Genomic DNA, 24,453 nt, shown 5'->3' on the forward strand with positions numbered 1-24,453 from the left:
TTGGCCTCTAGGGAGTGCGCTTACAAAGTTTGAAACTGATCGGTGGAGTTATAGGTAAAACCACAAATCGGCCTGTTATAGCGCCACCATGAGGCTGATTTAAAAAATTTGAAGTGGCATTTCTTCCTCGACCTAGTGGGAATGTGTGTGCGCGATTTCATGATAATTGCACTTTGTGTTTGGAATTTGAGGCATTTTGTTCAAAACGGCTCAATCCTACAAACTTTGGAAGCCAATCTTAGCCAATCAGGATGGAATATGCAAAATCGGACAGATCCGTGTCGATCACATGACTGTCGAGATAATGCCTACCGATTTGTAGGATTTTTGGACAAAATCTGTAAGAGTAGTGCACAGAAATGTGTTTTGCGAACATCGGCCACTAGGTGGCGCTAGAAAAGGCCCATTTGAAAAAGTTAGGGCAGAGGTTCTAGAATGGCATCCAGGGAATGTGTGTGCTCACTTTGGCAGCGACCGGGCTAACGGCGACTGAGATTAGGTGCACACAAACTGCGAGGACACACGGACGGACGCACGGACGCACGCACGCACGGACGGACACACGGACGGACGAAGGGGAAAACATACTCTCCCCCATGCCTTCGGCTGGCGGAGACAATTACAAAACAGGCCTACATTGGGGGCACAGCGGTGCAGTCGGTAGCGCTGTCGCCTCACAGCTAGAAGGTCCTGGGTTCGATTCCCGCCGGGGACGCTGTGGGCACTGGGGTGCGTGATCTCTGCTCTGCGTCATCAGTGCCCATACCCAGGAGGGGTCGGCGAAACTAAGGGCCTTACTGTGTGGAGTTTGCATGTTCTCCCTGTGTGCCCTAGGGCCTAGGGTAGGCACCCTCACACATGTTCTCCCTGTGTGCCCTAGGGCCTAGGGTAGGCACCCTCACAAAAAACATGCCGTAATCCTGGTCCCTATACTGCCTCCCCCTGGCCCACTGGGTGAAAAAATCGGTTTCAAAATCGTGGGTTTGAAAAACAAAACAAACATTGGCCTACATTAACCGATTCGGTCCCAGTACTGTATACTTCAGTATGCGACACCTTGGCTTGTGAGCTTGTATATCTGCTATGGGCTCGGAAAACAAACTAGACTGCACTCTGTCAAGGTGCCGACGTGCGCCTTGTGTACTCGTGGCCATATATGGCCAACTTGTGCGCCAGCAGAGATCACAAGTCGCGACGCGTTGAGACGCGCTGCTATTTTCGCTGCTATTTTCGATATCTCCACCAAAAGGCCCTTTTATAAATTTCAGACCCTGCCCTTCTAACATTCTCTGCACGTCCCCGATTGAAGTGCAAAGCATAGGCCTATACGTTAACCACTTGGGTTCTATGTGTGCTTGCAGGTTGTACATCCTTAGAGCGTAGAGATGGGGGACGCGCTGATGGCAGAGTTCGGGGGTGCGGCCATGTTCCTGAGGAAGTCGGACAAGGAGCGTCTGGAGGCCCAGACGCGTCCGTTCGACATGAAGAAGGAGTGCTTCTGCCCCGACCCCGAGGTGGAGTACGTCAAGGCCCAAGTCGTCAGCCGAGACGGGAACAAAGTCACTGTCACCACCGAGTTCGGAAAAGTAAGTGTGCGTGTGCGTGTGTGTGTGTGTGTGTGTGTGTGCGCAGGGGCGTCACACCAAATTCTGGGCCCTGGGTACAAGGATTCACTGCGGGACCCCCATGAATGTTAACCATTGAAAAATAGCAGATATACAAGCTCACAGCGCGGCACCGAGTGCCGCGCTGCGAGCTTGTAGATCTGCTATTTTTGAAAAATCGTGAAAATGTGTGCCAAGAAACCTATGTTTCCATGTCAGTGATGCTCACACTTTTTCATGTGAAGGACCCCCCCATCTCAAAATATTTAGTTCCAGGGACCCCCCAGAAGCAAAATTTGAGTTAAAAATGTTCGCTTAAAAAATACATATATTCAAAGATTTCCACACATTTTCACGACTTTTCAAAAATAGCAGATCTACAAGCTCGCAGCGCGGCACTCGGTGCCGCGCTGTGAGCTTGTATATCTGCTATTTTTCAATAGATAAAGTTATTAGGGCCCCTCCACCTTGGGCCCCAGTAACTCAGTCCCACTTTCCTACCCCTTGTGACGCCCCTGTGTGTGTGTGTCATATAGAGTTGTATAAAAACTAGAGGATGGATTGCCCCGACCCCAGCTATTCATTTCAATGAATGCTGCTTTCACTTTAGCCCTATAAAATAGGGCTAAAGTGGTTAATGCATGTTTTATAGTTATCATTTATATCTGCAAAGTAGGCCTAACTAACTAAAGTTTTCAAATAAATGTAGTGGGTTGAAAGTACAATATTTGGATCTGAGATGTAGTGGAGTAGTAAAAGTATTGGAAATTGGAAATACTCGTGTAAAGTACAAGCACCTCTACTTAAGTACAGTACTTAAAGGAGGACTTCACCACTTTTCAACCTATCTTCATTATAATAGGTCCTCACTAATGTTCATGATAAAATATCAAAAGAAAATTCTACTCAGTCCGGGTCTCATAGGAGAGCTGTGGGTGGGTCAAATCCTTCCACCGGTGACATCATCAATGGGGAATCCAAGCTAATAGAAACTGCAGGCTTTATATTCCTAAAAGGTTGCAATGTTAAAGTGGAAGCCATTGTTCTCACAATAATAAAAATCAAAATATTTCTTTCAAAAATATTGTTTAAAAAGAAATCTGTCAAACGATGATGTCACCGGTGGGAGGATTTGACCCGCCCACAGCTCTCCTAAGACCCGGACTGAGTAGAAAGATCACACCCGTGTGAAGTGGAGCTGTGTGTGTGTGTGTGTGTGTGTGTGTGTGTGTGTGTGTGTGTAGATCATGTGTACCGATTTTTGTGACATTTGAAGAAAATATGTAGGAAAAGGAGCAAAAAGTGTGTTTTGGAGAAAATTCAAGATGGCGGAAAATCTATCCTGGCGCAAATGGGCGTGGCCTATATGGGGAGATGCGTCTTGACCCAAGGAATCCAGGGAAAAAAGAATTTTAATTTTCCGATCTACGGTTCAAGAGTTACGGGGCAAAACGTAAAGTGGGCCGTTATAGCGCCACCATGAGGCCGAGTGATGTAATTATTTTTCGATTCATTCTTAAAATCATTATGAATCTCCTCTCCGAGGTTTGAAACTGTAGCTCCTATGGTTTACGAGAGAAAAATACTTGAAAGTGATTTCTTGCATTGTCCCATTATAAGTCAATGGGGACAATTAAGCGTCGTTTTTTGCCGATTACGTCGGCATGGTAAGGCGGATCGGAACGAAAGGTAATAGAACACCATTCCCGGCCGAGCCGCACATTTTGATGTATATATTGCGCGAGTGGCGTAAATGGTGCGGCACTAGTTACGCGCCGAAGTCAGGCTACATACAGACACACACACACACACACACAGACACACACACACACACAGACCCACACAGCCACGTATAGGGAGCTGCACACAGCTCCAAAAAAATTGTGATATTTTTTCATGAACATTAGTGAGGACAGGTTGAAAAGTGGTGAAGTCCTCCTTTATGTACATGTACTTAGTTATTTCCACCACTGTAAACTATGACCATATGAACTGAACAAGCCTAATTGATGGTCTTTTCTTCCAAGGAAGCGACCCATAAGGAGGATGACATCCATCCCCAGAACCCGCCAAAGTACGATAAAATTGAAGACATGGCGATGTTCACCTTCCTCCACGAGCCCGCCGTGCTGTTTAACCTCAAAGAGCGCTACGCAGCCTGGATGATCTACGTGAGTTACTGCCACCACATTAGCTCTGGTCCATAGTCAAACACTATGTGTTAAGTTCTCCTTAAAGGACAACTTTGTTTTTTTACAACAAGGGTTCATATTTTAGATTGTAATTAGAGAAAAGAAAAAGTGAGAGTTAAAATGTTTTAATTTGCTTCGTTCTATTGTTTTATCGCGTTTACCGTGCTAAAATGTGGGGCATGCGTACGCATGGGGGCATGCGTACAAGTGGCTAAATATGTCTTTTTAGACACAATAAGCCAGCAGTTTCTTTATTGCTATTTACAGTAACACTTCTAGCCCCATAAGTCACGTCCAACCATGAAAGGTTGCATTGTATCTTGGGAATGGGCTTATGCCCCCAACCACTGAAATAAAAATCTCTATAACAATAGAAAGAAGTAAATGAAATCATTTTAACACTCATCTTTTATATTCTTTAATTACAATCTAAAATATGAACCCTTGTTGTGTCCTTTAACGCTAGATGGGACTTTTCAGTACATTGCCCGGATACCGCCTGTAGCGCAGCCTCTCGGCTTTAGTCAGAATAAGGAATAAATAGCCTTCTTTCAACACATTTTTAGGACCAAATTGTCAAACAATATAAGAAAGAGGCAAAAAAGAAACAAGGTCACAACGCGAGCTTGTAGACCGGCTATTTTCACAATATTTATCTGTGGAACCGAGTCATACTAAATGTAATGCCTCAACTCCTGCATTCCAAGAGCTTATCAGGGTGGGGCGGTCATCCAGTTCAAATTATTTTGGGGGGTCTCCTCCTGCAGCTCAAATAAGATTATTTTGTGGGGTCCCCAGTTCAAATATTATGTTGGGGGGTCACAGCCTGAAAAGGTTCAGAAGCATTGATCTAGCATATACATGGGCAACTGGCGGCCCGGGGGCCACATGCGGCCCCCACCTTCACTTAATGCGGCCCGCAGGTTAATACCGGAATATTGATATATTATTGATTTCAGCTGTTACAATTCCAAACATGACCTGCTTTAATCCTGTCTATATTAGTAGCTTAATGACTAGTATAGTAGTATTAAAATGTATTTATTTTATGTCCAATGTAGGTATTTGTATAACTAAATGCGTATAACTAAAGCGCGATGCGTTTTGAGCTTGTAGATCTGCTATTTTTGCTTATTTTGTATGAGATACTAGAAATTGACAAAGTAGGACGTAGCAATATGCAATGTGGCCCTCTGGAGTGAAGGTGGCCCTCGCCATCATTAAAGTTGCCCACCCCTGATATAGCATAGTTGGCCTTTCACTATAATGTGCCGATGGCTTCCTCCACAGACCTACTCGGGCCTGTTCTGTGTGACTGTCAACCCCTACAAGTGGCTGCCGGTCTACGACCAGTCAGTGGTCAACGCCTACAGAGGCAAGAAGAGGAGCGAAGCTCCCCCTCACGTCTTCTCTGTGTCTGACAACGCCTACCAGTACATGTTGTCAGGTACGCTGGGAAACCCTCTGATCTAGAATCTAATGCATGCTGTGGTTTTCAAACTTTTTCCTGTCAAGGTCCATTATTTATGTGTCATTTGACTGATTTGAGCCACAGACAACCATTTGATGAGATTTAGCCTCTCAGACCCAAAACCCTACGAATATTTTGTTATCGTTGGATAGGGTTTTGTCCACAATTCCATGTTGAACAATAATCTAACTCTTGAGAGCGTAAAATGAAACCAAATCTGAACCCATTCGGTTTCATTGTACACTGAACAAACACTCTAAAACGAGTACAATCATAATGTAGAGCTTTAACCTTATAACCAAAAATAACCCTACCCCTACCTTAGAAGGATTTGAAATAGACTTGCACAAATCTTCACGATTTTTCAAGAAATAGCAGATCTACAAGCTTGCAGCGCGGCACTCGGTGCTGCACTGTGAGCTTGTATATCTGATATTTTTCATGCAGGGCACAGAATTCGGTGCCACACTCCTGCCCTACCCTACCCCTATAATGTGACTGCCCAGATGACTACCACATTATCAAGTTACCTTCTCTTTGCCTTTCACAGACAGGGAGAATCAGTCCGTCCTGATCACGTGAGTAAAGCATTTATACAGTTAACATCATTACCTTTACAGTATACTGTATGTAAAAGAAAGATACTATAAAAAAGCTAAGTATGTACATTCCCTGAAACAAACAAGGAAGCAAACAAACAAAAAACAATAAACTTTGTTCTTCCACCATCAGTGGAGAATCTGGTGCCGGAAAGACTGTGAACACCAAAAGAGTCATCCAGTACTTTGCCAGCATTGCAGCCGTTAGTGGAAAGAAGGACGCTGCTGCGGAGAAAAAGGTTTCTTTTGTACTCAGAACATCTATAGTGTGTTGTCTACAGTGGGGGTTCCCAAAACTGGGGGTCGGTACCCCAAGGGGGGGGTCCACAAATTATGTCGGAGCTTTGATGTCCAACGTCGTTTTATCACTCGGCAATAAATGGACTATCTCTGCACATTTCTAAAGTGACTATTTATTGACCTTTTTAATGCCAAATTGTCGAATATTACACGAGAAAGAGGCAAACATTGTGAAAATAGCTGATCTAAAAGCTCACAACGCCTCGCACTGCGATGCGTTGTGAGCTTGTAGTTGGGCTATTTTCACAATATCTATCTGGGGATGTGAGTCAAATTAGATGCAATGCCTATGATTCCAAGTGCTTGTCGGGGTGGGGAGGTCGCCAGTTCAAATATCATTATTTTGGGGCGGCCGGGGCCTAAACAGTTTGGGAACTCTCCGTCTTGCTGTAAGAGAAACGTTTGCATGACTTAACTTTCAAATACCTGGAACGCGCCCGAGTCGCGTTAGATTTTAACCACTTTAACCATTATTTCATGCTTTAACTATTGAAAAATAGCAGATATACAAGCTCACAGCGCGGCACCGAGTGCCGCGCTGCGAGCTTGTAGATCTGCTATTTTTGAAAAATCGTGAAAACGAGTGCAAGTCTTTGAATATCTTTGACCCGATCTTTGACCCGACTTCCAAATCCTTCTTCTAAATCATGCTGTTCTCAAACCTTTTCATGTCAAGGACCCCCAAAATTACATGTATTTGGCCACGGACCCCCATCTCAAAATATGTTGTTCCAGGGACCCCCCAGAAGCAAATATTTGATTTACAAATGTTCGCTTTTAAATAGATATATTCAAAGACTTGCAAAGAAAAATCATGATTTTTCAAAAATAGCAGATCTACAAGCTCGCAGCGCGGCACTCGGTGCCGCGCTGTGAGCTTGTAGATCTGCTATTTTTCAGTAGTTAAAGCAGTCAATAATCGTAGGCCTAAATGGGTTAAAACGCTCTCTGTTCATCTTCAGGGAACCCTTGAAGATCAAATCATTCAGGCTAACCCTGCTCTGGAGGCTTTTGGGAATGCCAAGACCATCAGGAATGACAACTCCTCCAGATTCGTAAGTTTATACCACCCAGGGACGTGCTGGGCCCCTGATTCAGCCCGGGAAAAAGAGTTGGAGAGGCCCTCGTTGCGCGCTATAGAGACAGATCTCTCTCTATAGCGCTGCTGCTACTCAAAGATTTGCCATTTCAGATCATGACAAGTGACAAGCCAGTGGGCCAATTACATGAGTTATATTTCGTCGTTGTCGGGTGGAAACCTTGTATGTCCAAAACCGTTCGTTTTGTATTTATCATTTAAAAAAAAACACAACACATTTATCATTATCAAAAAAAACAAAAACACGTGCGAGGCGTTGTGTGCTTGTAGATCGGCTGTTTTCACTACTTTTGTGCAACGGCCTTGTATGATGAAGCAGGGCTTTGCTTTACGAAAAAAAAATTACAAATTTGAAACTTGGAGATACGAGGTTTCTGCCCGACAGTGACGATTTACTTTGTTGGCCGCCCAGCCCTCAAAATGTAACAAAGGCCGACATTTTATTTATATTTTTTTCCTAATGGCCGGCCTGGACCAGTAGTCCAGTAGTGGACCAGGCCGGGAATGAACCGGCCGTTCGGGAGTTGTCCCGCTTTTCCCAATGGCCAGCACGTCCCTGATACCACCCCAACCTACACACACACAAAGGTCATTGTTGTGTACAGTGTGATTTTGTCTCCTCCAGAAATGCAGCAAACCAAATATGCCTGTCATTATTTCTCAGGGTAAATTCATCCGAATTCACTTTGGCGTCAGTGGCAAGTTGTCCTCTGCTGATATTGAGACTTGTAAGTATGCCAACGATCTTTATCATTAAACTAGGGATGTTCGATATTGTGCTTTTTTTGACGATTTCCAGACATGTCCAACTCTTTAATTTGAATTTCCGATTCCGATGCCAGCCTATATATGCAGGCTTTTCCCACCAAAAGTAAACTAATTGTCAGGTAACAACATCACATACCGGTAATTATCTAATAAAATAAAATAGCTATAATATCAATTTCTACCACTTTTTCGAGTCACGTGTTCAAATACTGGATTCTGATTGGCTAAATTCCGGAGGTTATGAGAGGACCACTGCCGCAAAGTTGTGTGTCCGAGATCAATGCGCCTCAGTGTACATCCGGGGACTTTCCCCCAACCAACAAATGAAGGTCGCAGCGGTCCTATGTTTACTAACGTGCGTACTATCGTCGCCGATTTATTTGGATCCAATGCAATCCGCCAACTTTAAAGCCCCTTTTCTCTGAACCTATGCCTTTCTGGAAGCGAACAGCCTCTATTTACGGCCGGAACGGTCCTTCTAACTGACGTTAGCTTAGCTGTATGCTAGACATCTTTCTCTGCATGGAGTTGGCGTCATCTGGTGGTGAGTAGAAGATGTTGTTTGTGGAACTATTTGCTGTCGTCGCGGAAGTTTTATAGGCAATAATGATTGTAACTTAAGATCCTTGCAAGTTACAACTATGTGTTTTCTTTCATGTATACGGGAAAAAGTGGTAGAAAAGCTATTTACCACTCGGGGTCGGACATTATGCTCTCATAATGTCTATATGAGAGCATAATGTCCTCTCACTCGGGGTAAATTGCTTACATAAATATCTAATAATTCCAATATAATACAGTCATGTTAGAGAAGTGGAAGTGGTTATATTATGTGCGCGATGCATAGCGAAATACAACGTATTAATATGTTCAGACATCAACAGATGGTACAAACAAGTTGATACTTTTGCTGTAGATTTGTTTTTGTCAAGGTAAAATAGCATGCATAAAAACTAGGGGTTTAACGATACAGTAACTGAATCGAAAAATTGATTTTAATTGTATCGTATCTGTATCGTTTTGCAATGCAGATAATTGTTGGTATGGAAACTAAGTATTTGTGCCTTGTATTTATCAATTTTAAGAAGGAAAATGAAAAAGAGGGGTTTCCATTATTGTTACTCTTGGTCTATCGATGAATGTGTGTAATCTCTGTGTTCATGTCAAGGTGCGGGTTTGTCCATATGTTGAAATATAATGTCCATATATTTGCTAGAAAATCACAGTGTTTACTTATTTATATCCATAATAATAGATTTTTCCCTTAAAAAACATGCACTATTGACACATTTCACACAGATTTAATTTCTTGGCTAAATAGTACTATATCGATTTTAAATCATTGAATCGAATCGTATCGTATGGCCATGCATAAACCAATATCGCCCATGTATCGTATCGCCAACCATATATCGTGATGCGTATCGTATCGCTATTAAAATGTATCGTTACACCCCTATAAAATAGCATGCATAAAAAACGATAATAGGATAATTAAGGGGGGGCCGATGATAATTACGATAATATCGGACATGCCTATAAGACTACCATGTCTTCCAGATCTGCTGGAGAAGTCCCGTGTCACGTTTCAGCTCAAGGCTGAGAGAGACTACCACATCTTCTACCAGATCCTGTCCCAGCAGAAGCCAGAGCTGCTGGGTGAATATTGAAACATATCAGAACATATCATAACAGAACTGCTGGGAGAATATTGAACCATATTGTCTCTGTCAGGCAGAAACCTCATATCTCCAAGTTTCACATTTCTACCTTTTTCCGTAAAGCAGGGGTCTTCAATGTTTTCAGACCAGGGACCCCTTAGCTGAGAGAGAGATGAAGCAGGGACCCCCACTACATATTGTATAAAATTGTGTTGCAGATTAAAAATGTTCATGGATTTCTTAGACACCCACCAGTTCATTTGGTATGCCTGCCTGGTTGTCAGGTGGGTGGTGACGCCACCGCAGTTTTCCCGGTGAACCTAAGCACAACGGTGGGGGCACGGGAGTGTGGGGGACACAATACCACTGACTATTGCCGATGATGGAGAGGTTATATAGCTTTATGTAATGAGAGGCACCCTTGTCGATTTCGTAAGAGACTCGTCGCCAACTGCAAGATATTTAAAAGTTATTTGGGGCCATGATGATAACCCCTTCTTCCCACTACTAGGCTAAGGATTTATATTGTCTGTGTTATTGTTTACAACTAGCCTTACATTAAGAGGAGCGTCTTAATGTAAGGCTAGTTTACAACCACAATTATTCACATGTGGCAAGATCGCGGTTCTACTAGTTTTAGAAGCCTTTTCAGAAGTTAATTTAATGTTTTACATTCAATGATTTCCTTTATCCTCATCTAATCTTGTGCTAATGCACACAGGCCTAGTAGGCTTTTCAGAAGTTAATTGAATGTTTTCCATTTAATGATTTCCTTTATCGTCATCTTGCGCTAATGCACGCAACTGTTTTCGCCAGGTTTTAAGGTCTTGTTTTAGTTGTTTCTCATAAGCTCGCGACCCTCCTTGCCCATCGGCCCCCACTGTTGCGCTTAGGTTCCCCCGGGAAAACTGTGGTTGCGGTGGTGACCCAGCTGAAGTTAGCCACACCCACAGTGTTGGGTGTATGGCAAAGGGGGAGGGGTTGAGTATATGATGTCATTAACTCAGTGTTTTTCAGTTGGGCCTTTTGACTCAGAGGCTTTCAGCTTTCAGGAAGTAACCAACAATACATAGGGAAGGCAAACTTGCACATTATAACTACACCTGGAGGTCTATAGAGTAATGTTAACTTACATAGACACATACAAAACAGAAAAAGTACAAAACTATGGCACCGCCGCTTTAATGATAAATACAAAATGAATGGTTTTGGATATACAAGGTTTCCAACCCGACAACAACGAAAAATAAAACCATGTCACCAGGGACGTGCTGGCCATTGGGAAAAGCGGGACAACTCCCGAACGGCCGGTTCATTCCCGGCCGGTCCAGGCCGGCCATTAGGAAAAAAATAAAAATGAAATGTCGGCCTTCGTTCCATTTTGGAGGGCTGGCCGGGCCAACAAAGTAAATCTTCACTGTCGGGCAGAAACCTCGTATCTCCAAGTTTCAAATGTGTAATTTTTTTCGCAAAGTAAAGCCCTGCTTCATCATACAAGACAGTCGCACAAAAGTAGTGAAAACAGCAGATCTACAAGCACACAAAGCCTCGCACTGTTTTCACTGGTTTAAATCATTTTTAAAATGATAAATACAAAACAAACGGTTTTGGATATACAAGGTTTCCACCAGACAACGACGAAATATAAGTCATGTAATTGGCCCACTGGCTTGTCACTTGTCATGATCTGAAATGGCAAAGTAGCAGCAGCGCTATAGAGAGAGATCTCTCTCTATAGAGCGCAATGAGGGCCTCTCCAACTCTTTTTCCAGGGCTGAATCAGGGGCCCAGCATGTCCCTGAATGTCACGCAATTCAGAGAAAGTGGTGTGTCAGCATGTGATTATGAGTAACCTGCTTTTCTTGGTGCTTCCACAGAGATGCTGCTCATCACCAGCAATCCCTACGATTACTCCTTCATCTCCCAAGGAGAGATCAGTGTCACGTCCATCAACGACTCTGAGGAGCTGATGGCTACTGATGTAGGTGGATTTGAAATAGTGAAAATAGTTGATCTACAAGCAAGCGACGCGTTGAGAGCTTGTAGAAAAAGGTTGAGAACCACTATGTTAAGAGTATGAAAGCAAACTTGCCAACTATTCTCTCCTGTGTTATAGGATGCTTTTGACGTGCTGGGCTTCACCCAAGAGGAGAAGAACGGCATCTACAAGCTGACGGGAGCCATCATGCACTACGGAAACATGAGGTTTAAGCAGAAGCAACGCGAGGAGCAGGCTGAACCCGATGGCACTGAAGGTGAGAGTTCATCATTTACAAAACCTATAGAGATCTCCGTCAATTCGGTATCAAACGTTGAACGCCATTGTTAGCATTCTTCTGCACCCGGGAGGGATGCGTTGTAGCCCACCACTCGCGATCCGAGCTGCAGTGGAGATTTTTCTTTTATAAAATAAAATTGTTCTGGGATCAGATTAAGGCAATAAAAAGGCTAGTCCGGAAAGTATCAATTAGGGATGTCACAGTTTCAGTGAAATTGCGAACAGGAGCGCTCGTCGTGCAGCGCGGGGCAGAACAAGCGGTCGCTTTGATCCACAACAACAACAACGACAACTTAGCGTCGGCAGGAATGATAGCGCCTCACTCCACGGAGGTTAGGGTTAGGGTTAGGGTTAGGCATAGTTTTACAGAGGTTAAGGTTAGGGTTAGGGTTAGAGTTAGAGTTAGGCATAGTAAGCTAATGGCTAAACACAGCTGAGCTGGGCTAGTAGATAAACAACGAAAGAGGTGTCGCAAACAAGTGACGTCAGCGACTACACAAGTGAATGGCTGTCGCCATCTCATGGTGAATACGCAGAATTACACAGGTGCGCTGATAAGAGACTATCAAGGTGAATTGATCCAGGTGGTGTTAGGGGTGTGTGGTGAACGACAAAACGAGCGCTCTTACCCCAATCTCACTGAGTTACCCAAACTGACAGTAACATACATATATATATATACATATATATATATATATATATATATGTAACGGAGGTGATCTGAACCTCCCACCCGGCTTCGAACCCGGGTCTCCCACATGTAAGTCCAATATCTTAACCATTACTCCAAAGGGATATCCCTATAGAACGAGGGCAGATACTAGACTTTTGAGGCTTCAAGGCTGGGGCTGCGACTCTCTCCGCCACATATATATATAGGGTGGAATGGTTACTTAATGTGTGTATATAACTAGCAACTAAAGTTTTCATATAATTGTAGTGGAGTGAAAGTACAATATTTTACTCAGAGATGTATTGGGGTTGAAGTAAAAGTATAAAATTTTAAATACAGAAAAAGAAACTCAGAAATTGTACTTACCGTAAGTAGGCTAAAGTAGTACATATCCATGTGAATCTTGTGGCGCCAGGCGCATACCACATATAGGTTCATCGTAGCCTGACGCTCAGCGTGTCGCTGATTCGATTCCCGATCCCGACGACCTTAGGTGCGTGTCACTCCCCATCTGGGACGTGCTGGGCCCCTGATTCAGCCTGGGAAAAAGAGTTGTAGAGGCCCTCATTGCGCGCTATAGAGAGAGATCTCTCTCTAAAGCGCTGCTGCTGCTACTCAAAGATTTGCCATTTCAGATCATGACAAGTGAGTTATATTTCGTTGTTGTCGGGTGGAAACCTTGTATGTCCAAAACCGTTTGTTTTGCATTTATCAATTAAAAAATGATTTAAACTAGTGAAAACAGCAGATCTACAAGCACTCAACGCCTTGCGGCGGTGCGAGGCGTTGTGTGCTTGTAGATCTGCTGTTTTCACTACTTTTGTGCAACGGCCTTGTATAATGAAGCAGGGCTTTGCTTTGCGAAAAAAAATAATATAAATTTGAAACTTGGAGATACAAGGTTTCTGCCCGACATTGACGATTTACTTTGTTGGCCGCCCAGCCCCCAAAATGGAACGAAGGCCGACATTTTATTTGATTTTTTTTCCTAATGGTCCAGGCCGGGAATGAACCGGCCGTTCGGGAGTTGTCCCGCTTTTCCCAATGGCCTGCACGTCCCTGCTCCCCATTTCTCTCCCCGTTTCCTGTCAGTCTACTGTCCTATCAATAAAGGCATGAAAGCACAAAAACATATCTGTCCCATCATATGAATCTGCAAGAGAATGTACAGTATATTATCATGTGGTGAAAATGTCTCCCAGACGCTGACAAAGTGTCATACCTGATGGGCATCAACTCCGCTGACCTCCTGAAGGGCCTGTGCCACCCAAGGGTCAAAGTAGGAAACGAGTGGGTCACCAAAGGTCAGGGTGTCAATCAAGTGAGTGTCAATTACAGTTACTGTGTCTGTGTGTCATGTCAGATGTTAGCTAGCAACATATGGGGCTTATTTAGAACAGATTAAGAACAGGTTCTCAAGAATAACAGATGCACAGCGCTGTGTTGTTTGGGGGTCCATAATTGGCATGAAAAAGTTTACTGACAACTACTGATTTCGAAGGCATCTGTAAAAATGAATCGGTTAACACAGCAATATATGTTAAAGGTAGGGTAAGTGATTTCCTTTAAGTTTCAGTTTCAGTTTTCATGTAGGTGACAGGCGGGGGCCTTCCTCCAATCATGATCAAGTGGGGGCGGGCCTTGGTGCACGTAAGGCCCGCCCCCACTCGACCATGATTGGAGGAAGGCCCCAGTCTATCCTGATTGGAAGATAGGGCTGAAGTCCAAATATGGACCAAACACTCTATAGTAACTAGTATTATCAGAACATAGACCCATCTTGTTATTATTTGAATTAAATTAAATCACTTACCTAAATGAGAGTTCATGCGTTTTCTTCAAAACATATTTCTTGGCAGGTCTACTACTCTATCGGTGCACTGGCCAAGTCAGTGTATGAGAGGTTGTTCAATTGGATGGTGGTGAGAATCAACCAATCCCTGGAGACCAAGGCCGCTCGCCAGCACTTCATTGGTGTGCTGGACATTGCTGGCTTTGAGATCTTCGATGTGAGTAGTGCCCCGTACGCTAGGAATGTGTGGGTATGGAAAGTAACGTGGTATTGAATTAATGACATTCCTGACAGCAGGTGTTGAAATAATTCCGTAAAATAAAGCCTACTATTGTTCCTCACAATCTACAATCTACAATTGCATTACAATTGCATTACAATCTACAATTGCATTACACAACATGGTGTCAGAAGTGGGGTGCATAATTGCATGGTGTTAAGAGTGTTCCTTGTTCCCTTACAGTTCAACACCTTTGAACAACTGTGCATCAACTTCACTAATGAGAAGCTGCAGCAGTTCTTCAACCACCACATGTTTGTGTTGGAACAAGAAGAATACAAGAAAGAGGGCATCGTCTGGGTGTTCATTGACTTTGGCATGGACTTGGCTGCCTGCATTGAGCTCATCGAGAAGGTTGGCGTTTTTTAGAGTTCAAAGCAGTGGTGGAAAACGCATGCTCACATTTGTTACTTAAGTAAAAGTATCGATGTCTCTTTCCACACCTTTCTCCAGCCCATGGGTATCATGTCAATCCTCGAAGAGGAGTGCATGTTCCCCAAGGCCAGCGACGAAACATTCAAGGCCAAGCTGTACGACAACCACCTGGGCAAGAACCCCAACTTCCAGAAGCCCAGGATCGTCAAGGGGAGACCAGAGGCCCATTTCTCCCTGGTCCACTACGCCGGCACGGTGGACTACAACATCGGCAACTGGCTGGTGAAGAATAAAGACCCGCTCAACGAGACCGTGGTCGGCCTCTTCCAGAAGTCAACCATGAAGTTGCTGGGCACTCTGTTCTCTAGCTATGCCAGTGCCGAAGCTGCAGCAGGTATGTGGGATCACTTCTAAATCAGTGGTTCTCAACCTTTTCAGGCCGCGACCCCCAAAACAATCACGTTTTAACTGGGGTACCCCCCACGCTGATAAGCTCTTTGAGTTGAGGCATTACATTTTGTACTGTATACCATGGTTCTATTATAACTAGACCAGGTCAACCTGGTTGTGCCAGACCCCCTGTCTGTCATCATCATTTATGACATCATGCCTTTTGTAGGCATGTCATCATCATGTCATCATCATATATACCCTTTATATAGAAAACCCGGACAGACATTTGCTTATGTAGGCCTACCCATTTCATGGGTCTGGCAAAAATAGACGATCTACATGCTCACAACGCCTGTAGATCTGCTATTTCACAATTTTTGCCTCTAATATTTGACAATTTGGCCAATGTTTAATTTGTCAATTTAGAGGGATTAAAAAGTCTATAAGTGTCACTTTAGAAATGTGCAGACACCCTTTATACACTTAAACTTTATGTTTGGGGGGGGGGTCCCCAAAATAATTTGAGGACCCCCCAGGGGGTCCCGACCCACAGGTTGAGAAGCACTGTTCTAAATGAACAGAAGGATGCATGCGGTTCAGTCAATGTCCAGTCGCCGGAAAATACAGACCGTCTGCCCTTTTTCATGTCGTTAACAGAAGAAGCAAAAGGTGGAGGAAAGAAGAAGAAAGGGTCTTCCTTCCAGACGGTGTCTGCCTTGCACAGGGTAGGTCATCACTTCTCAGTGGCACAAACATCGCGGGACTGAATCATAAAGTGTTCAAATAAATGTGGAGTAAAAATACAATATTTTGACCTGAGATGTAGTGGAGTAGAAGTAAAAGTATTGGAAATTGGACATACTCAAGTAAAGTATACAAATAACTCAAAAGTGTACTTAAGTACAGTACTTAAAGGGGAAGACCACCCATTTTCAATATTGAAATATGTCATTAATATACCTTAGAGGAGTTGTGTGGAAATAGAAAAAAAGTTCCCCCCCCCTTCTGTGTTGCCTAGAACTGGAAGATTGATTTTGGGGTTTGTATTGTAAAGTACAATGTGTGATGTCTGCCTGTCTGAACTACAAAACTGGATGTCCGCAAATTTCCTTCAACTTAACACAAACAAATCAGAGATCCTCCTGTTCGGCTCACTTACCTCTAGAGCACAACTATTAAGCAGTCTTGACGCCATGTCAGAAAATGTCACACCCGTGGCAAAGAATCTGGGTGTACTCCTTGACTCCGACCTCTGTCTCGAGGCCCAGGTAAAAAGTGTGGTGCGTACCTGTTTTTTCCATATACGGAACATTTATAGAATCAGAACAATACTTTCCACTCCCAACCTCCACTTAGTCGTAAATGCACTGATATCATCTCGCCTAGACTACTGCAACGCCCTCTACTCCAACATCAAAAAAGGATCCATACACCGCCTGCAACTCGTGCAGAATGCCGCCGCCAGACTCATTACAGGCACTAGGAGATCAGAGCACATTACCCCGGTCTTGGCCGCATTGCACTGGCTGCCAGTTACTTTTAGAATTGATTTTAAGATTTTATTGTTGACTTTTAAAGCTCTTAATGGCCTAGCACCTCAATATTTAAGAGACCTGTTGGAACCCTACGTGCCTGCCCGGCAACTGAGGTCCTCTGATTTGGCATTTTTGGAGGTTCCAACATCTAACAGAGTGACCAAAGGTGACAGGGCCTTTGCTGTCAGGGCCCCCACACTCTGGAACAGTCTTCCTGTGGACCTCAGATTTGCTGGTTCTTTAACCATTTTTAAATCTAAACTAAAGACTCATTTTTATAGAAAGGCCTTTTTAACCTCCTAATTGCATTTATTCTCTGATTGTTGTCGTGTGTTGTTTTTATTTTTATCCTATTGTTGAAATTGATGATGATTCACTGTATGATGTTATCTTATGTTGTTAAGCACTTTGTAACATTGTTTTAAAAGGTGCTATATAAATAAAGTTTTATTATTATTATTATTTATGTCATCAAGTTGTACTTTTACAATACAAACCCCAAAATCAATCCTCCAGTTCTAGGCAACACAGAAGGGGGGGAAATTTTTTTCTGTTTCCACACAACTTCTCTAAGGTATATCAATGACACAGTTCAATATTGAAAATGGGTGGTCTTCCCCTTTAAGTAAATGTACTTAGTTACTTTACACCACTGTAAATTGTAAATATTACACCTTCATTCTTTGTTAAACCCACACAGGAGAACCTGGGTAAACTCATGACCAACCTGAGGTCCACCCACCCCCACTTTGTACGCTGCCTCATCCCCAACGAGACCAAGACCCCCGGCGCCATGGAGAACCCTCTGGTCATGCACCAGCTGCGCTGTAACGGCGTGCTGGAGGGCATCAGGATCTGCAGGAAGGGCTTCCCCAACAGGATCCTTTATGCCGACTTCAAACAGAGGTTAAACAACCAGCTTAAAGAAGCCATTTAGACCTGGAATTATTTGATGCTTTAACTATTGAACAATAGTAGATATACAAGCTCACAGCATGGCACGCAAGCTTGTAGATCTGCTAATTTTGAAAAATCATGAAAATAATATTTTGAGACGGGGTTCCGCAGCCAAATACATATAATTCTAGGGGTCCTTGTCATGAAAAAGTTTGAGAACCGCTGACGTAGAAACATTAGTTTTTCAAAAATATATATGTATATCCGCTATTTTTGGAGCTGTGTGGAACACAAGCTCCCCTATACGTGGCCGTGTGTGTAGGTATGTGGGTATGTGGGTGGGTCTGTGGGTCTGTATGTAGCCTGTATGTAGTAACCCTGGGTGACCAGAGAGGTGCTGTTGAGTCTAGCCTGCCCTGAGCATCAACTGCAATACACACACACACACACACACACACACACACACACACACACACACACACACACACACACACACACACACACACACACACACACACACACAGCTCCACTTCGAACAGAGGTTCGATTTTTCATAGTTAAAGCATAATAGGCTATGTAATAAATAATGCATACCCGGTCTAAATTGGTTAATTTGCCCTTGTAGCAGTTATTGACAGCTGCTTCTCTAAATGTGCTATGACTTCAAAGTATGTGTTTACAACGTTTCGTCCAGATACCGCATTCTCAATCCAAGCTCAATCCCCGAGGGACAGTTCATGGACAACAAGAAAGCCTCTGAGAAGCTTCTGACCTCCTTGATGCTGGATGAAGAGCAGTATAGGTTTGGACACACTAAGGTAGGTCTTTTGTTTTAAATAGCACAGCATCCTTTCTAAACACTTAATTAGAAACATGAAAAAAGAAACAGTGGGCCCCCTTCGGACAACGCTCAGACATGTTTGGATAATTCCTGCAAAGATATTAAAAACGCCTGTATTGATAGTTACAATGAAAATAATGTCCATTATCTTTTAGTGTATATTTGTATGCCTTTCTGATCCACTGACCCACAAAACGATGGTTTAGTAAGTAAGTAAGTAAACTTTATTTATATAGCACCTTTCGAAACAAGGTTACAAAGTGCTTTACAGTATAAACAAAAAAGTATTAACAAGTAACAGGATAAAACTTTGAACAAGATTAAAAATACAAAAATACAATACAAAAAAGAAACCCAGGAAAAAACAGAAAAATGCATTGACCTGAACAATGAGGCCAATAAAAACATCATGGAGTAAAATTAATTTGAAACAGATGTGTTTTCAACATACGTTTAAAACTGTCGACTGACACAGCAGTTTTTAAAGGTAAAGGTAAGGCGTTCCACAAGGTAGGAGCCACCACTGCGAAGGCCCGATCTCCCTTCGTTTTAAGGTTGGACACAGGGACTTCCAGAAGGCCCTTGTTAGAGGATCTAAGGGATCGTGCATTGGGTTTAGAGGGCAACAGGTCAACAATGTAAAGCGGGGCCAGCCCATGCAACGCTTTATATGTAATTAAAAGTATTTTAAAATCTATTCTAGCTTTGATGGGAAGCCAATGAAGAGAGGCTAACACCGGGGTTATGTGTGTTCTGCAGTTAGTGTTGGTGAGGATTCTGGCTGCAGTATTTTGTACAAGTTGAAGTCGGGATAGTGATAATAGTGATCATCACTATTATCATCATCACTTTTCACAGTTTTGTTGGGGCCATTTTTAGCCCAAGGAATGTTTTTTGTGCAAAACAAATGCCTGCAATGGATTCAGAATCATGACAAACCCCTAGTTAGACCCCTGACATGCTACTTAAAGCAGATTTTCTTCCTCCTCCTGTATTGTGTATAGAAAGTCAATGGGGGCCCAACTTCATTTGGTCGCTGTGGCGACCCCGAAGGTCGCCGACTCGGGCGCCCTAGCTACGGTAAATCATTAGAGCACGCCCATCTGTGCAAAATCTGGCGCTTTTAGACTGATTAGCACGAAGAAAGAACCTTAGGTCACCGACTATTACTCAGGTATAGATCCCTTTTTCAAATTGAGTTTGAGTCCTTGGTCTTCTATGCTGTCTTTAGCGCACACACAACACACACAAAGTTACCAAGCATTGTACTCCAAGTCCAAAGAATAGGCTATTTGTTTACACACAGTCCCTCTTATCAATATTAGGTGTTCTTCAAAGCAGGGCTCCTTGGTGTTCTTGAAGAGATGAGAGACGACCGTCTCAGTCTCATCATCACTGGAATTCAGGCCAGAGCCAGAGGAATATTGGCCAGAATAGAATTCAAGAAAATTGTAGAGCGCAGGTACAGTATAATAGTTTTTTTTTTGCCAGTGGTGGAAAGCAATTAAAGGAGCTATAGTCAACTTTTTCATTGTAGGGCCGACACTTTGTTTACATCCTAGTCTATAGACTAGAATGTACCGGTAAACAAAGTGTCGGTCTGACAATGGCCAAAATGATTATTTTATCATCATTTTACGCTTTTTGTGGTCATTTTTTAATAGAAACACATATATGAAGCTTATTTTTTTATAAAATAGTTTCAAAACATTATTTTTATTTTATCATCCGTTTTTCAAGAAAAAGTTGACTATAGCTCCTTTAAGTATATTCACTCAAGTGCTATACTTGTACACCTTTGCGTAATTTTACTTTGATGGAGTATTTCCACTTTTCAATACTTTTACTCCTACTCCACTACATCTCAGAGGCAACTATTGTACTTGTACTTTTACTCCACTCCACTCCAGTTATGTGAAAACGAACTAGTTACTTTGTGGATTTTGATTATTATTACGCAACATACATTAACCACTTCAGCCTATATACTATAGCAGATAATAGCAGATCTACAAGCTCACAATGGGTCGCAAAGGACCCATTTTTGTAAGCTTGTTTAATCTTGTCAGAGGCTTTTTATACATTTTCAAATTGGGCATTCTGCAATGAGTACTTTTACTTTTAAGTACTGAAAACCTGACTTTCACTTGTAGTCTTTCTACATTGCAGCATTAATAGTTTTACTTAAAGGAGTAGTTCACCCACAAAATCACTTTTTTTCTATTGAAAACCATATTATATATAATATATAATTGAACTCAAGTCGCCATGGTGTGAGTAATCAATAGGAAAAAGTCATTTTGGGGTTGAACTACTCCTTTAAGTCACGAATGTGAGTACTTCAATTTACAATTTACAATTTACAATTTAGGCATTTAGCCGACGCTCTTAATCCAGAGCGATTTACAATAAGCAGGGTACTACAATAAGCATTATTAAACAAGGTAATACATACATCAATACAATAGCAAGGTAATACATCAACATCAGTACATCAAATGCATAGAAATATCAATCTAGAATAAAAAAACGTAGGTAAACTCTGATCCAAAGGGATGCCTTGTTGGTGATCCAGTGGAACATCCGTGCCTTCATGGGCGTGAAGAACTGGCCCTGGATGAAGATGTTCTTCAAGATCAAGCCTCTGCTGCAGTCGGCCGAGACGGAGAAGGAGATGGCCAACATGAAGGAGGAGTTCATCAAGCTCAAGGAGCTGTTCGCCAAGACCGACGCCCGCAAGAAGGAACTGGAGGAGAAAATGGTCTCCGTTCTCCAAGAGAAGAATGACCTGCTGCTCTCCGTACAGTCTGTAAGTCACGCGGTTGAAACTAGTACATTCACATACACTGTCGGGCAGAAAGCTCATATCTCCCAAGTTTCAAATTGGTATGTTTTTTTTTCTCGCAAAGTAAAGCCCTGCTTCATCCATCCTGGCCACAATATGCCTTCCGGTTGGTTCCAAGATTTCTAGCGGAAGTGCTGCGTTGAACGGAAGTTACGTCATGCGGTGCGGGTCATTCCCCAGGGAAACAAACACAAAGTTTGTAGCTCTTAACTCGCTCTTAATAGGTGTAACATTGCCTGAATCAATGTTTTTGTTTGTATATTGTTTATTGCGAGCGCAACCGACGGAGCAGGAGACATAGACCAGAGTTTTTTCTAGCGGGGAATACGTTTACAGGGACACCGCACTGTGAAAAAATACAACTTCCGGGAAAATTCTGCCCCACCTCCTAGAACGATCTCTGCTTCATATTCTCCCCAGGCTTTTCTCTTCACAGATGAGTAAGCCTAGCTACGCGAGGCTATGCTTCATCATACAACTACAAGACTGTCGCACAAGACTTTGTGTGCTTGTAGATCGGCTATTGTCACTATTTTAAATCATTTCTAAAATGATAAATACAAAACGAACGGTTTTGGACATACAAGGTTTCCACCCGACAACAACGATATACTCGCTGTATGATATTATAAATTAAATGCATGGTTTCAAATAGGAACAAGACGCTCTCTCAGATGCCGAGGAGCGCTGCGAGGGTCTGATCAAGAGCAAGATCCAGCTGGAGGCCAAGTCCAAGGAGCTGACGGAGCGTCTGGAGGACGAGGAGGAGATGAACGCTGAGCTGACCGCCAAGAAGAGGAAACTGGAGGACGAATGCTCTGAGCTCAAGAAGGACATCGATGACCTGGAGCTCACCTTGGCTAAAGTGGAGAAGGAGAAACACGCCACTGAAAACAAGGTAACTGAAGGGGAGAGTATAGCCCCTTTTCCACTACAGGGCCAATCCAGAACTAGAACCAGAGCTTTCAAGAACCTGTGAAGTTCTGGGACCAAGTTCTGCTTACGTTTACTTTCCATATAACCAGACCTAATCCCAAAAAAGAGCAGCAGCACTGCTGGCCCCGCCCATAGGTTCCCAGAACTCATGTTTTGTACTACATCAAGAGCAGGACCTAAAAAAGGTTCCCAGAACCATGTCTGAAACCGGGCCGTGCGCTATGGAAACAAAACCAGAACCTAAAGAATAGGTTCAGGTTCTGTAAAGTTCTGGTTCCACCTCGTAGTGGAAAAGGGGCTTATATAACTCAGTGATCCATTGGTCCTCAATCTGATTTGGGGAGGGAGGGGTCCCAGATGACAGTAAAGTGACGACGTAAAGAATAAATAAAGGGAGAAATTAAATGAAAAAAAAAAAATGTGGCCAATGTCACGGCCTGAAAAGGTTGACAACCCCTGGTCTAAAGCGGCCATTCCCACCCGGCACGATAAGAAATATAGTTTTAAAAATGGTTCTCAACTGAAATGGATGGCATCCGCTTCAGTTGAGAACGACTTTTTAAACTATATTTTTATTTGTATCTTTATCGTGCCCGCCGGGGAACGATGTTGATGAAGAATTGACTCAAAGCAAGTGAATTATTATACTAATAACTCGATGATACTTTTTAAGGTTAAAAACATGACTGAAGAGATGGCAGCGTTGGACGAAATCATCGCCAAGCTGACCAAGGAGAAGAAGGCCCTCCAGGAGGCCCACCAGCAGACCCTGGATGACCTGCAGTCAGAGGAGGACAAAGTCAACACTCTGACCAAGGCCAAGACCAAGCTGGAGCAGCAGGTTGACGACGTGAGTATCTCAAGCACTATTCCTGTCACAGCATTGTCATAAGAATAACGACTTTTTTATTTATAACGCTTTTTTTTTTCCTTTTACCATTTTGTAAATCTCAAAGTGCTACAGGGTTTAAATACATGGCATCATGCAGCAAAGGCAACCAAACTGTTTCATTAGGCCAAAAGGTTGAGTTTGCATATTGAAATGAATTCTGTAGAGTGTAGAAGACCACAGATGCACCTCCAAGTTATCAATACCTAATTGCGACCATCAGGTCGCAGTTACTACCAAAACCTCCACCGGCTGTCAGTCAGTCAGTCAGTCAGTCAGTCAGTCAGTCAGTCAGTCAGTCAGTCAGTCAGTCATTCAGTCAGTCTGTCAGTCAGTCTGTCTGTCTGTCCGTCACGTCACACTTTTCCCCAACTCATATCTCTGCCACCGTTGCCCCAATCCATGCCAAACTTTGCACACACACTCCTTGCCTGCCAATCCACAACCTCCACCCCACCAGGGACCCCCGGAGCTCCAGGGACCCCCAGGGACCCCCAGGGACCCCCTTCCGCCGCAGCCAAAAAGTGCAAAAATGACCAAATGACCACCCAAACGGGGCTGTTCACGGGGAATTCCCGGGACCACCGACTCCTGGTGCTCCAGCATGGATGCCCCTAGTGGAGGACCCCCACCACTGCAGCGCACATTAAATGCCGTAACTCGGGCTAGGAGCGACCGGGAGAGCCGGGGCCGGTACCCACGCGTCCGCCTCGGTGGCGCCAAAAGAGCCGCCAACATGAATCTGTCCCATATAGCGCCACCATCAGGCCCATTTTTTCAAACACATCTTTGGACACTGCTCCTACAGATTTTGCCCTAAAATCACGCAAATCAGGCCCATTTTTTCAAACACATCTTTGGACACTGCTCCTACACATTTTGCCCTAAAATCACGCTGCGACCTGACGGTCGCTTATCTCCCGATTAGGGAGTCTTACTGGTGTCAATTATGAAACTGATTGATCACTTGAACACCACACACATAGTCCACAAGTCTTACCATCTGGCGAATTAGGATGAAGGAA

General features: G+C 43.3%; 1 pseudogene across 1 annotated transcript in view; it reads left to right on the forward strand.

Moving 5' to 3' along the window:
• The first annotated feature begins 1,385 nt into the window (after positions 1 to 1,385).
• The window catches only part of LOC308291736 (myosin-7-like), a 61,327-nt pseudogene continuing 38,259 nt past the window's right edge, over positions 1,386 to 24,453 (forward strand). Inside the window, exons 1-21 of the transcript in view lie at positions 1,386 to 1,590; positions 3,636 to 3,775; positions 5,087 to 5,243; positions 5,818 to 5,845; positions 6,000 to 6,105; positions 7,129 to 7,221; positions 7,930 to 7,993; positions 9,594 to 9,692; positions 11,572 to 11,675; positions 11,811 to 11,949; positions 13,848 to 13,966; positions 14,505 to 14,654; positions 14,901 to 15,071; positions 15,171 to 15,486; positions 16,143 to 16,210; positions 17,721 to 17,926; positions 18,612 to 18,735; positions 20,084 to 20,220; positions 21,312 to 21,567; positions 22,259 to 22,501; positions 23,213 to 23,389. The product of the transcript in view is annotated as a myosin-7-like (transcript). The remainder of the gene's footprint in view (positions 1,591 to 3,635; positions 3,776 to 5,086; positions 5,244 to 5,817; positions 5,846 to 5,999; positions 6,106 to 7,128; positions 7,222 to 7,929; positions 7,994 to 9,593; positions 9,693 to 11,571; positions 11,676 to 11,810; positions 11,950 to 13,847; positions 13,967 to 14,504; positions 14,655 to 14,900; positions 15,072 to 15,170; positions 15,487 to 16,142; positions 16,211 to 17,720; positions 17,927 to 18,611; positions 18,736 to 20,083; positions 20,221 to 21,311; positions 21,568 to 22,258; positions 22,502 to 23,212; positions 23,390 to 24,453) is intronic.

The sequence above is a fragment of the Nannobrachium achirus genome (genome assembly GCF_963921795.1).
Source record: "Nannobrachium achirus genome assembly, chromosome: 9".
Classification (NCBI taxonomy): domain Eukaryota; kingdom Metazoa; phylum Chordata; class Actinopteri; order Myctophiformes; family Myctophidae; genus Nannobrachium; species Nannobrachium achirus.